General features: G+C 38.1%; 1 pseudogene; it reads left to right on the top strand.

Annotated features, from left to right (window-relative positions):
* Nucleotides 1-6,170: 6,170 nt before the first annotated feature.
* Nucleotides 6,171-7,419, top strand: LOC102867068 (annotated as a pseudogene).
* The last annotated feature ends 6,863 nt before the right edge of the window (nt 7,420-14,282 follow it).

Raw genomic sequence — 14,282 nt, 5'->3', positions numbered from 1 at the left:
CTAATGACTCAGTCCATAAGGAACTGTGCTGCTAACCTAAAGGCCACGTCTCTCTGGTGGTTCAAAGCTACCAGTGCCTCCACAGGAGAAAGGAGGGAAGTGTCTTCCTATGTGATCTGCAGCTTCAGAAACCCAATGGAGGGTCAGCTATGAGTTGGTTCTGACTCAAGAGCATTGAGTTTTAATTCAAATAGACAGAACAAATCAGAGAGGAATGAAAAGTACTCCAGAGGAAAGCACTATATGATGGAGTAAGATGAATGGGGAGACAACAGGGATTCTCCTTAATTCATATAATAGCAGTGCTCAATTAGTTTTGATGTCTTGCCAATTTTCTATGCAAAATAGAAAGTCAATAAATTATTACTTTATCAGTTTACCCAGTATTACAATGTAGTGCACTAGATTAATATATACTGGAATTTGAGGAAGCTACCAGGAAAAAATAAGGCCAATTTATTGCCCGTAGAATTCAAGCTTATGGTCAAGAAAAAGTCAGAGAAGTTAAAGAGGAGAGAGATGGCAAAACATATATACAATAGGATAAATGCTAAAATGGGACACTTGTTTTTGCAGAAATATATTAAATATTTTTTTTTAAAAAACGTAAACAAGACCATGATTCCACTGATAGGCAATAATAAGTGACTAAATGACTGTCAAATTTTAGTGTTAGGATTAATAAATAGAATTATTTTATAATTAGGGATATTTTATTAAGCAATAAACTGAAAATAATTGCAATTAATTGCAAAAATTAAATACTTAGTTTGAAAGTATTTTATAAATTGGAAATCAGAGGCTAGATTGTACAGGAAAAGGATGAAATTGAGTGTGCATAGATTAAGGTTTAGTTGACTCTTCAATAGGTTTTCAAAAGCACTAAATTGCCCAAGAGGAGTTCACCCATCTTTCTTGTGCTGAGCAGCTGATAGATTCGAACCATGATTTTTGGGTTGGCAGTGCAGTTCCTCACCAGGAGGCCACCAAATCTCCCTCGTAATCTGGAAATTAGAGGACAGATTGTATAGAAAAGATGATTGGTTGTGTATAGATTAATGATTATACTTTTAGTAGGACTTATAAGGCTGTGTCTATGTCTGTAGGGTTTCCCCTCCCCTTTTCTTAGTTAATATACATAATAAAAGTAGAGAACCAGAAAGTATAGGAGTAAAATTCTTTATCCTTGGTGCAATTGATTTTATAAGTATATTCTTCTATTAGTCTCATAACTACACCTACTAAACATATGTTTGTCATGGCTCATACTAGATTTTGAGAAACTAACAAGATGTCATTATGCATGGCTAAAGCCAGTTGTCTAATTTGCATAATTTGTGAGAGTTCACAGACATTCCAATTACCATTTAAATAATCATCACCTCAGGGAAACTCTAGCTAAAGATGTGTTCAGTGTGTTATGCAGCGACACATTTAAAAAATATTAAATTTCTTAAATTCTGTGGTTCTATTATTACAGGGAATTATATCTTACCATCAAATGATATGCATCTGATATTAATGAAATAAAAGTAATGGAAAAATAGTCAAGGTTTTTAAAGAATATTAACTATTAATTCAATTTATTCTGTCTATTTGTACATGAGAATGCAGAAAGATAATGCATATAGAAAGGACATAGGATAAATATACAAAGAGATATAAAGCAATTTATATGTAGAGGTCAAAGCATCACTGTATATTATTAATTTTGAATTTAGAAGAGGTTTTATTACAATGCTTAAAGCAGATGGATACTATATGAGCAACTCAGGCTTAGAGAATATCTCAGAGATGAGGAATCAGGTAATACAATTCTGTAATGTCAAACTAGAGAAACTTTCAGGTTAGCCCCTAGTCAAGGGTCACCTCTCTGCAAACACTGATTTGGCATCTCATAATGAAATGATAAAGAGCAAAGAGAATATACATCATTCTGGAAACCTTGAATGTGAAGCTAAAAGATACGTAGGAATCATTGACTGTCTTTTGCTTGGTAATGATAGACCAGGAGAGGATTTGCAAAGGAAAAATAATTTGAAGATGAAAGAACTATTTTTGTTGAATTCCTAGGTAGGCTATGTTGTCTAGTGTACAGGGAATTGTTATATGGTGTCTCAAATGATTCTCATATGGCTCTATAAGGTCGTTTATCACTATCCACCCACATTCTTTGATTTAAAGGTCTTGCTCTTTTTGCATACTACATTGCAAGGAGATGGTGCCTAGAAGGGATGGTATATGTCACCTTACTTTGCATTCTCTACAACTAGAGACACTCATGACATTTCAAGGCTTAAGGATAATTTAACCACTGCCCCTGAGTTGATCTTGACTCTCCATCATATTTCTGTGGTTATAAATCATCATCCCAGGAAACTGCCTATCTTTCTCCTGAGGAGCTACAGCTGAATTCAAACCACTGACTCTTTGTTAGCAGCCCAAATCATAAAGAACTGTACAATTGTTATGGTAGAAAATGGCAGAGATTTAAACACTCAGCCAATGTTGTAGATTAACAAACCATTTATTACGTGTGGGTCAAGAACCTCAGCTTTGCCCAAACTGTTCTGACCCTGAGGGGAAGAAAAGATTGGGTTGATATACAGGGATTGGGCATGGGGGGTTACACAAAGTTCATTGCAGTTGGTAGTTGAGATTTCCTCACATTCGGGAGTCATTATAGTTTCTGACTTCTCATGTCCAAGCTCCAGGCCAGGTACAGGATGTAGTCAGAGAGGGGTAACCAAGCTGGGTCAGCATGTGCTAGGAAACATAAACCTTAGCAGCATATATTGTAACTAAAATTATTAAGGTATACATTTTTAAAATGGGTTTCAGAACAAAATAGTTTCTCTAATGCTAACATTAAAGCTGCTATAATATCAAGGCTTGTTAAAATTATAACAAATTCTTTAATATAATAATGTTATATTTATTCAATAAGTATGTATTGAATTCTCATTCAATACCACAGACCTTAAAATTCTATCAAGGAATAAAATCAAACATGCCTCTGTTATCATAGATAATGCACTTAATGGACTCACCCACAAAACCCACTGCCATTGAGTTCATTTTGACTCAGACACCCTCTTTCAGTTTTTTGAGGATGCAAGTCCAACAAGAGGAGACTGGCCATCTTTCTCTGATGGAACAGCTAGTGTATTCAAACCAACGAACTTGAACTTGGCCTTAGGCTAGGTTGTCTAGAGAAACAAAAATGACAAGGCACTGGGTATGTGCTTGGATATATAGATAGAGACAAGTGGACAGAGATCTAGCATGTCAGAGAAACAGAAAGACACAGAGATCTCTATCTCTATAGCAATTTTTTGCAAAGAAATAGCTCAAGTGTTTGTTGAGGTTTGTAAATCTCAGGTCTGTAGGTCAGACCTCTAGAGAGCGGCAACTAGGGAGATGGAATCCAAGTTGTCAGCAGGCAGGTAGGTTCTCAGGCTCTGGCTTTGAAGGATGCTGGCTTTAGAGGTTTGTTTGCCTAAAGATTATTGCCGGTAAACAGGGTTACAGATGGCTGGTGTGGGAAATTGTCGACTTCAAAAGTGGACACATTCAAAGGTTGTTGTTGGAAATCAGGGTTACAAATAAATCACTCTGGATATTTAAAAGTCCAAAGTCAACAAGTATGACAGGTCACACTGGTTCAAGTATGGAGACCATGAGTCAAATAGCCAGTATGTTATTATTAGGTGCCGTCAAATTGACTACGACTTGTAGTGACCCAATGAACAACAGATCTAGACCTTATTATATCCTAAATCATCCTCACAATCTCTGATATGCTCAAGTCCACAGAATGAATAGATCATGTGATTGTCTAATTAAAAACACTTGAATCAGACATCAGTCATGTTGCTGTTGTGTGCAGTTGTGTTGGAACTGACTCACAGTAGACCCTCTAGAGGGTTTTCTGAGGCAGTAAATGGTGTGGGAGGAGATTGTCCATCTTTCCCCCATGGAGCAGCTGGTGGATTTGAACTGTCTGCCTTGACGACTTCAGCACAGCTTCTTACACTAGGCCACCTGAGCTTCAGTTAGTTAGACATAAATTGGACAAAAGTTTTTACTGATTTTTTGCCAGAGAGTCTAAACATATAAACTATGCAGCCCTTATCTCTGAGGAAACCTCCCCTATAACTGGAAAAGGCTGATCATTTCTTTATAGATCTGCTTCTGCTCCTGTCTCATTAACATCACTTACTCATGACCATCAATTCAATTGTGCCTGATAACAACCTTCCGCTGGGTTTCTATGGCAGTAAGTCTTAATAGGAAATTCTTCCAAAGATCATTTGGTCAATTTGAACCACTAGAAATGCAGCCTTCTCTCATTAACATCATTAACATCATAGAGGTTAGAATTTATAACTCATAGGATGGTTACATTATAGTAAGAATTATGGCCATATTGACATTTAGTTCTAATCACCACAAACAACTTGCTGGATGGAGAAAAGTGTTTCTGACTGGATAAATAGTAAATGAGAAGGCCTAAGTGTAAGGCATGTTAGGCACATTTGTATAATAGCAAAATTGATAATAATGTATTATTAAAATAGCTAGAGTAGCTGGGAGCAATGAATATAAGGGAAGCAAGAAATGGACTCTGTTCTCAGTACTGTCTCCAAGTACTTGTTCTATAGGGGTTAAGGATCTCTTTAAAGTTTAAAGATCCAGGATTGAGTTCTCTCATTGAGAACTAAAGTACACCTGTCAAACTATGTTATTTTTAATTGCTTCATATGCATCTGTAAGATGGTCAATGAAAAGGAAGACCAGAGAAGAATTGATGCCTTTGGATTGTGGTGCCAGTGAAGAATACTGGATACACCAAAAGTCCAGACAAATCTGGCCTGGAAGAAGTGCATCCAGAGTGCTCTTTAGAAGCAAGGATTGCCAAGACTTCATTCCGTGTGCTTTGGGCATGTTAGGAAAGATTGGTTCTTGGGGGGTGGGGGGGAAGACATTATTTGTGGAAAAACAGGGTCAGTGAAGGAAAAGAAGACTCACAGTGAGATGAAGTATCACCGTGGACACAATGATTGGTTTCAGCAAGATGGGGATTATGAGGATGGCACTGGACCAAGCAGAGCTTTGTTTGCTAAAGATAGGGTGCTATGATCAGAGATGATTGAATGTCATAACAAGAGATTTTTGTTTCATTTTCTATTCCATGTGCTTGGTTCAAAACCATCAGAAAATGTTGGACAGAGAGGGACATAGTCAGATTTGAGTATTAAGTGATATATAAAGTGATGAGAGTAGAAGAGGGAAAACAATCTGATGTTTTTTCAGTCATCCAGGTGAAGATAGTGTGTGTGAAGGTTGAGATATATGGAATATATTTAAAAGGTAGGTCCAGTGGAGTTTGCTGAAAGAAAAAAATGAGACAAAGATTTTTATATACAAAAGGAATACATAGTAAGAATATTATTTATTGATATAGAGAACACAGAAAAAGGTAGTTTTTTTTTAAGACATTCTGTTATGGAAAGAATGTAAATATAACCAAACATAGAAAGGATGGCACAATGAATGAACACCATATATTCATAACCAGTTATGGCAATCATCAGCACATGGAGGTCCTTGTTTCATCTGCTCCTTAATTTTATTCTGTTCTCTCAACCTCCCACACCACCAGCACTGAACTATTTAAGCAATTGCAAGACCTTATAATATTTAACCCATAAATCTGTATTTCAACAGACTAAGTTTGGTGGTGGTTTGTGTTTTTTTTTCCACATTGCTACCAAGTTGGTTCCAACTCATTGAGACCTCAGGTATTAGAACCGCTGCATAGGGTTTTCTAGGCTGTAATATCGAAAGAGGTAGCTCACCACTCATTTATAAAACCTGTGTAAGTTTGAACCATCACTCTTTAGAATGGTACCTCAATACAAACTGCTTGTGCCAACCATAATCCTTTCTATTTTAGAAAAGACCAAAGCACCGTTATCATTCCTGAAAGATAAAAAATGATTTCCTAATATCAAATTGTCTATCTGTGTTCACATTCACAAAATCTTGATGAGAAGAAGGAAATTGAAAGTTTTGCTTTAGAAAATATTAAGTTGAAGGCGAGGTCTATTTCCGGGTCACGGCGGAGCTGGCTTTCACGTGGAGGCGGGGAAGCCTGGCCGGCTGGAATGATCAGTAAGACTCAGCAAGCAGATGCAGGCTCTGGGCTCTCAGAAAAGAAAAAGAAGAAAAAGAAAGTGGTCAAAGAGCCAGAGATTCTGTGTTCAGGTCTAAAAGACGATTATCTCACCAAGGTTTCTCCTCAGAGAGGTCCATCCCACTGTAACAACGTGGTCCAGGCACCTGAAGTGCCTCTAGTGAAGAAAAAGAAGAAGAAAAAGAAACTTCTTAGTGAACACCATTTAGAACCCAAAACTGTGCTTTCAGCCAGGCGGGCAGAAAGGTCACCCAGCTCCAGGAAGCAGATCATTGATTCTACTGAGTGTCCAAGTGGGGAGAAGAAAATGAAGAGGAGGTCCTTGTCTGTGCCCCACGGACTAGAGGCAGAGACCTCCCTGAGCCCTGGACAAGCCAAAGAGGGTATCGGAGGTGTCAAGAAGGTCAAAAAACACAAGAAGGAGAAATGCACTCAGGACAGCGTGGCCTTCATGGTCCAGAACCCCAGGCCCGTGGAGGCCGGGGATGCGACCTTTGCTTGTGCACGGAGGGTGAGTGAGGAGCTGGCAGCCTTGGGGCAGAAACGGAAGCAGGAGAGCCCCAGTGAACACCAAGTCAAAATGAAGAAGAAGAAGATGTACCAGGAGGGAGACGTGGCCTGCAGCCACCTCCAAGCCTCCAAGTCCGTGGGGAAAGGGGGTGAAAAGAACCAAGCCAAAGTCGAGGTTCTGGAATACATCCCAGTTAGGAGATGGGTCCAGAACCCCCATGAAGAAGAAAAGCAAATCCGAGAAGCAGACAGAACCTCTAGGCATGGAGGAGTCGGCCCTGAAGAAGAAAAAGAAGAGAAAAGACAGCCAGATATTGAGAGAACCTTATGAGGAGGTGAGGAGAAAGGCTTTGCAAGAAGAGATTGACCGTGAGTCAGGCAAGACAGAAGCTTTTGAAACCAAAGAGTGGATGAGAACCAAGTTTGGCCAGTGGGACACTGGGGGATTTGAAACCGAGGACCAGAAACTGAAGTTTCTCAAACTGATGGGTGGCTTTAAAAATCATTCCCCTTCTGTGTGACCTCGAGGCCCAACATGGCACTCAGCAAGGAGGGGGCCAAACACCCTGCAGCAGAACCTGCAGCAGGACTACGACCGGGCCATGAGCCGAAAGTTCAACCGCGGGGCCGGCCTCGGCTTCTCCAGAACCCCGGACAAAGTCTTCTATATCGACAGAAACGCCTCCAAGTTCATCAAGTTTGAGGATTAAACTCTTGGGTCTTGTTGGGGGAAGGGGGAAGGTCAAAACTGTTTTTCTTCTTCATATAGGCAACTGAACATTGTCAGTTGTCTCATAGTGAACAGCTGCAAAGATTACTGACAGTGAACTTGATGTACTTGAAGAAACACGTGTCTCAGAAGCCAAGAGAACACCGAAGTAGCAAAAACCTAGACTTTTCTGTGTTGAACATTCCACCTCAGAAGAGACCTGCGTTTACCAGTAATAGATGACCACATTTGTTGGGAGTCTGGATGACACAGTTTCAGTTCTACCCTGAGATGCGAGGGCACCCTGATTCACTGCACGCGCTGCCATAAATGGTTTCATGTTTATCATTTAAAAAAAAAAGAAAATATTAAGTTTTAGATGTTCATTGGTTATCTCAAAAGATATTTCACACAAAGAGGAGATCACATTAATTTGGAGAGTTGGGATGCATTGAGGAGAGATATACACTTAGGAGTCAGCAAAAAAATGTACATCGGTAGTATTTAAAATAATTGTGTCAACTTGTACAGAAAGTGAATATTAATAGAAAAAAATAAGAGGTTTTGAGGTTGAGTTATGCAGGCATTCCAAATTGTAAAGATTGAGAAGAAAAAGGATATACATGAAAGAAAAAAAAATTCTTCGATAAAAAGGTGAAACTAAAAAAAAAAAAAAAAGGTGAAACTCAAGAAGTGTCAGTAATTTATCCTATCCAAAGTTGTACAACAGTTTGTATTACAGCTACAACCTGAACTAAGAGTTTTAAATACTTAGGTGAGTCATGGCTTTAGTTTTATGAAAGAAAATAAGAGAACAATATATTTCATTTGGCTATAAAGTTGATTCTATTCCATATATTTATGTATTTTCTTATGGTTGTTAACCTACCATTACATACTGTGTTTGTTATGGACAAGATACAGGTTGAGTTATAGAAAACAAAACAACACAACAGTTATCTTGTCTAAAGTTCTTACTTGCAAAGGCATCAGTTTTGTTTCAGATGGCAAATAAGGTAACAGTGTGACGCTGTCCTTGCCACTGGCCATGTAGCTCCAGTAAGGAAGGAATAATTTCTTGGGGATTTTAGAAGACAATTCAGTAAGAGTTTAACACAAAATGTTGCTCTTGAGAGATAATAATAAATTTGCAATATCCCACACTTCAGCATCAGCACCAGAATTCTATCAATTGATCTACTTCTTTCCTTCTCTGGTGTTCAGAAAGTTATATTATTAATCTCATGTAATACATTCAAAGCAAAGGGCTTTCAACAAGCAGAAATTTATCATTTTATGATCAAATTTCTAAGGCCTAGAGGCTCACTGAACAATTTGATCTGAAACACGCTGTTCTGTTGTTGCTGTTATGTGCTGTCATGTTGACTACGACTCATAGCGACCCTATAAACAGCAACTCTGAACCTTGCCCTAGCCCAAGCCAATCTCACCATCATTGAAACACACTTTACCTCATTGCTGCAGTCACTATGTCATTCCATCTCTCTCTTTCACTCACCCTGTATCTTTCTAAGCATAGTGTCTTTCTCCAAGGTCTGGCCCTTCCTGACAACATGCCCAAATTTTGTGAGACAGAGTTACACTATCTTTGCCTTCAAGGAGCAACTTGGTTTCACTTTGTCTAGAAGAGATCTGTTCTCTTGGAAGTCCATGGGCTATTCAGTACTCTTCTTCATCACCGCAACTCAAAGCAGTTGAGTATTCTTCAGTTATTTTTAGTTATTTTCCAACTTTTAGATGCATAGCAAACAACTGAAAGCATAGTTTAGACCAGGTGTTTCTTAGTTTTTATACTGATATGTGCTCTTTTTCACTCTGGACTTTTCCTTGACAGCAAATTTTCCTAATGCAACTTCTCTTTTGATTTAACTGCTGGTGCCAAAGATGTTGATTGTGATTCCAAATAAGATGAATTTGTTAGCAACATCAATTTTTTTGTCCATCTGTTGTGATGCTGCCTAGTGACAAGGATTTCCCCCCCCCTTTGATGTTGAGATGCAATCGATATTGAAGACTTCATTACTTGATCTTCTATAGCAAGCACTTTGGGTCCTCCTCACTTTCACCAAGCAAGATTGGATCTTCTGCATGACACAGGCTATTGATGAGTCTTCTTCTGATCCTTTTGTCACATTCTTCTTAAAGTCCATCTTCTTGAATGCTCTGTTCAGCATATAGATTGAAATGATGTGGAGAAACAGTTGATGATGTTGTTAGATGCAGCTGAGTCAAATACAACTCATTGTGATCCAGTGTACAACACATTTGAGCCCTGTCCTATCATGTGCCATTTTCATAATTTCTAACATACACATCCTTGATAGTTTACATCCCATAAAACTCTTTTAATAATTTGAATTTAAAGATATCTCTCTCAGTGCCACTGTATTATATAAGTCAGTTTAATAGATGGAAAATATTCCTCCAATCAATGTTTACAAGATGTCAGTCTCACTCATTGCTATCAAGTTTAAACTAACTCATAGCTGGTCCTCCAGTGGGTTTTCAATATTTTAAATTGCATAGGAGGTGACTACCCATCTTTCTTTTCCAAAGTGGCAAGTGGATTCAAACCATCAGAGGAGAATGATCTTTGGGTAACATACAACTCTCTATAAACTCCCATAAGAGCTCTCTAAAGGTATAACATTCATAGATTTTGTGATAAGGCAAAATGTATGTATGAAATTATGCTTTTGTTTGTATTTTTAGTCATGTTGGAAAAAGATAGTAATGAGGAATGGGAAGCTAGACACATTAAGGAAATGGTAAGTATTTTTAGCAATAGACAATTCTAATAATTGAAAGCAAAAGTTATTCAGGAGTTATAACCTGGAAAGTTAATTATTTTATTATTGCAAAGAACAATGATTGACAGTGCAAACCAGTTAGAAACTGTGGTTAGTATATTTGATGTTATAGCAGATGTTTTTCCTGAAATACATAATTAAAAGTAGAAAGTAAGTACAAGAGTCCAGTGTTTGACAAAAAGTAATAATTTTGGCTACATTTTGCAATAATTGTCCAACTAAATAACCAGAATGCTCAGAATAAGTGCCTATTAATAATAACCTTTACTGTGTTATTTCTTGACTCTCATAATGCTTAATTAATTGAAAATGAGCAAAGCTACCTATGCAAATGATCATGGGCCTATATATCATGATGTTACCTGTTGGTCCTGTTGTGACAATATTTATTTTCTTCATGTTGATATTCAATCCATAGTGAAGGTATCCAGTTTGTATCACCTACATATCATGGGTTGTTGATGAGCCTTCTTCCAATTCTGATGCCAAATGCTTCTTTATATAGTCCAGTTTCTCATATTATCTGCTTATTATACAGATTAAATCATCTGGTGAAAGGGTACAACCTTGACATATACTTGTCCTGATTTTAGACCATGTAGTTTTCCCTTGTTGCATTGAAACTACTGCTTCTTGAAGTATTAACAGGCTTTGCACACACACAATTATGTGTTCAGGAATTTCCATTCTTCTTAACGTTATCCTTAATTTTCTATGATACACACAGTAAAACGTTATTTATAATTTTCTATGATTCACACAGTCTTTGCGTAATTGACAAAACACAATTCAACATATTTTTAATATTCTCTGCTCTCAGCCAAGATCCATCTGACATCAACAATAATATCCTTCATTTCATAGCCTTTGCTGAATTCATTTTATATCTTTGGCAGTTACCTGTTAATGCACTGATCATTTTTTTATAATCTTCAGCAAGATTTTACTTTCATGTGATATTAGTGATATTGTCTGAGAATTTCTGCACTCTACTTCACTCGGTTTTTGGTTTTTGTTTTGTATTTTAGAATAGTGGCTAACTTTAAATGGAAGCAATTTCTTCCTTCAGTACCATTGTTTCTTATGCTACTTCTTCTGTCATCTGCATAACACAGGTTGTTTATGAGTTTTCCTCCAATCCTGATGCCACATTTCTCCTTATAGAACCCAACCTCCAGAATGATCTGTTCTGCATACAGCTTGAAAAGGTATGGAGACAGGACACATACATGGTGTACACCCTTCCCAATTTTGAACCATGTAGTGTTTCCTTGCTCTGTTCTAATGACTGCTAGAAGATTCATCTGAGGGAAGGTGAAATTAGGCTGCTCCTTGGATGCAAGGATTCTGAAGCTTTGTCTGACATACTTTGGGCATGTTGCAAAGAGGTTCTTGGTTAGATACATCATGCTTGGGAGGGTAAAGGGACAGCATAAGAGAGGAAGACCCAGAATGAGATGGATGAGGTAATGGGGTTAGGTGTGCCGAGATAATAAGGTTGGCACGGGGCTTCAGAGATACGGTACATAGGGTCACTATGAGTCACAAGCAACTCAACAGCACATAACAACAACAACAACAACAAAACAAATGCTACTTCTTGGAATTTTTTAGTATTGGCCAAGTGATTGCAATAATGGGCTCAAGTATGTAAGAGATCATGATTATTATGCAGATCTATTTTTATGAGTCACACTTGATTAAATGGCACATAACAACAGCAAATCTATATTAATTCCTTCTTTTGTTGTTTCCTGCAGTACTCCATATTTTGCCCATAAAATCCTTCTGTCTAGACTTGAGTTTGTTGTTCAGTTCTTTCAGTTTGAAAAATGAAGGCATGTTCTTTCCTTTTGGTTTTCTAACTCCATTTCTCACTGCATTTTGCAACAATAATTGGTTTGTCTTTCGAGATGGCTTTTCAAATCTTCTATTCACCTCTCTTACTTTAGATTTTCTTCCTTTATCTTTTCCATGTTCAAAAGCTTCTTAGTCTGGGAGCACTACTGAAACTTACTTATCACAAGTGATCCTGCAGATATTTGAAATACTTGGGGCATAACTTCCAGGACCAACACAACAAAGATAAGATGCCATCAAACTAAGTATAAAAGTTTATAAAATTGCCATTGTTCAAAAGATGAAGGGAGAAAAATACCTCCATTTTCCACCTCCATTCTTATATCTATTTAGGGAAAAGTTTGATTAAAATAATTTCAGCATAGTCTCACTGCTAGAATTGTTTCAAAAGAGGACAGCAGAAACCTGTTAAATTATCTTGTATTAAGTTGCCGTGGTGTAAAAGGCCCATTGCTATGTCTTTCTGTTGCTTAATAGACTTTTCTAGACCATTGTTTAACCAGCTGCCTCAACTCCCTCTGTTCTGCAAACAGGTTAATCTAATCTTGCTGCCCTGCCCTGGGGCAGGTGGTCCACCTACATCATCAGTAGCTACTTGAGCCATTTCTTCTTCAGAGGGCACGTTAGCCTATCTGCAAGGGGGCTGGCTAGTGTCACCTCTGAATTGAGCTGATTTGATGGAAAATTGGAGAACTTTGACACCACAAAAGAAGAAGAAGAGTAAGCAGTGCATGTCCTTTGAGCCCAGAGACTCCTGCACCAGTGGTGTATTGCTGTTGACTGAGAAGCTGGCTGGCTTGAGAGACAATATCTCGTTGTTGACTGAATAAGAAGGAACCAGGGCCAAAACTTTTGAGAGAGAAAGAGGGACGGAGCATCTGTGATGAAGGCAGAGCTAAAGGATTTGCTTGTTGTATAATTGCAGGAAGAACTGACTTGAGACTGTTGCCTCATGGAACCAAAGGCTGAGGTCTTCCAGTCAAGCTTTCTAGAGGACTGACGGAAGATATCTTAACAGGTAGGACTAAAGGAACGTTGTAATATTGACTTAAGCTGTGAAGTTGAACAAAAGTAAATAAGGCTTGTGACCACACCTGACAGGCTGTCAGGACTGAGGGATTACATCTTGCTGCTAACCTGAGTTATGCTATTCTTGTTGTTGTTAGGTGCCATTGAGCAAGTACAAGTCATAACAACCCTATAGACAACAGATCTGAACACTGTCCTGTCCTCTCAATTTCTGACATACTCAAGCCCATTGCTGCAGTCACTAGCATGGGGTGTGTGTGTGTGTGTGTGTGTGTGTGTTCTCCAAGGAATAGCCTTTCCTAGCAACATGCCTAAAGTACATGAAAACAGGCACCTTTGCTTCCAAGGAGCACTCTTATTGTATCCTCTCCAAGACATACCGGTTTGTTGTCTTGGCAGTGCATGGAATATTCAGTACTCTTCTCCAACACCACAACTAAAAGGCATTAATTCTCCTTCTGTTATCCTCATTAATTGTCCAGCTCCAAGATGTATAGTAAGTGATTGAAAAGACCATGTCCTGAATCAGGTGCACCTTAATCCTTAAACTGACAGCAATGCTCCGCAATAATTTGGAGAGATCCCTGATAGCAGACTTTTCCAGTGGAATACTTTCTTGATCTCCTGACTGCTGTAACCAAGAGTTTTGATTGTGGATCCAAGCAAGATAAAGCTGTTGACAGTTTCAATCTTTCCACTATCTATCATGATGTTATGTTGTCTGTCAGTTCAGTGATAATAATTTTTATTTTCTTGATATTGAGATGCAATCCACTTTGAAAGCTGTATTAAATAATACAGCAAATGTTGCAAGTTCTTCTCACTTTCAGCAAACAAGGTTGTGTCTTTTGCATAATGTAGTCTATTGATAAGTCTTCCTTCAAACCTAATTTATAGCCTATGAATTTCCCTTGTTGTTGTTATATGCCATTGAATTGCTTGCAACTCATAGCTACCCTACGTATAAGAGTCCTAACCCCTGCTCTATCCTCTCCCTTATAAACCTTGTAATTGTGAATATGGTTCTATATAGTCTGTGTAGTTATTACAATCGATCAATCTCCGATTGTAAAAGTTGGTAAAAATCTTCTATCTCCTCTTCCTTGGCTCTGGTTGTTGGTGCATATATTTGAATGATAGTGGT

The sequence above is a fragment of the Elephantulus edwardii genome, unplaced genomic scaffold, assembly GCF_000299155.1.
Source record: "Elephantulus edwardii isolate Elephantulus edwardi_28Jun2011 unplaced genomic scaffold, EleEdw1.0 scaffold00147, whole genome shotgun sequence".
In the NCBI taxonomy this organism is placed as follows: domain Eukaryota; kingdom Metazoa; phylum Chordata; class Mammalia; order Macroscelidea; family Macroscelididae; genus Elephantulus; species Elephantulus edwardii.
Note: the sequence above shows the minus strand (reverse complement) of the source record. Positions and strands in the feature narration are given on the sequence as shown.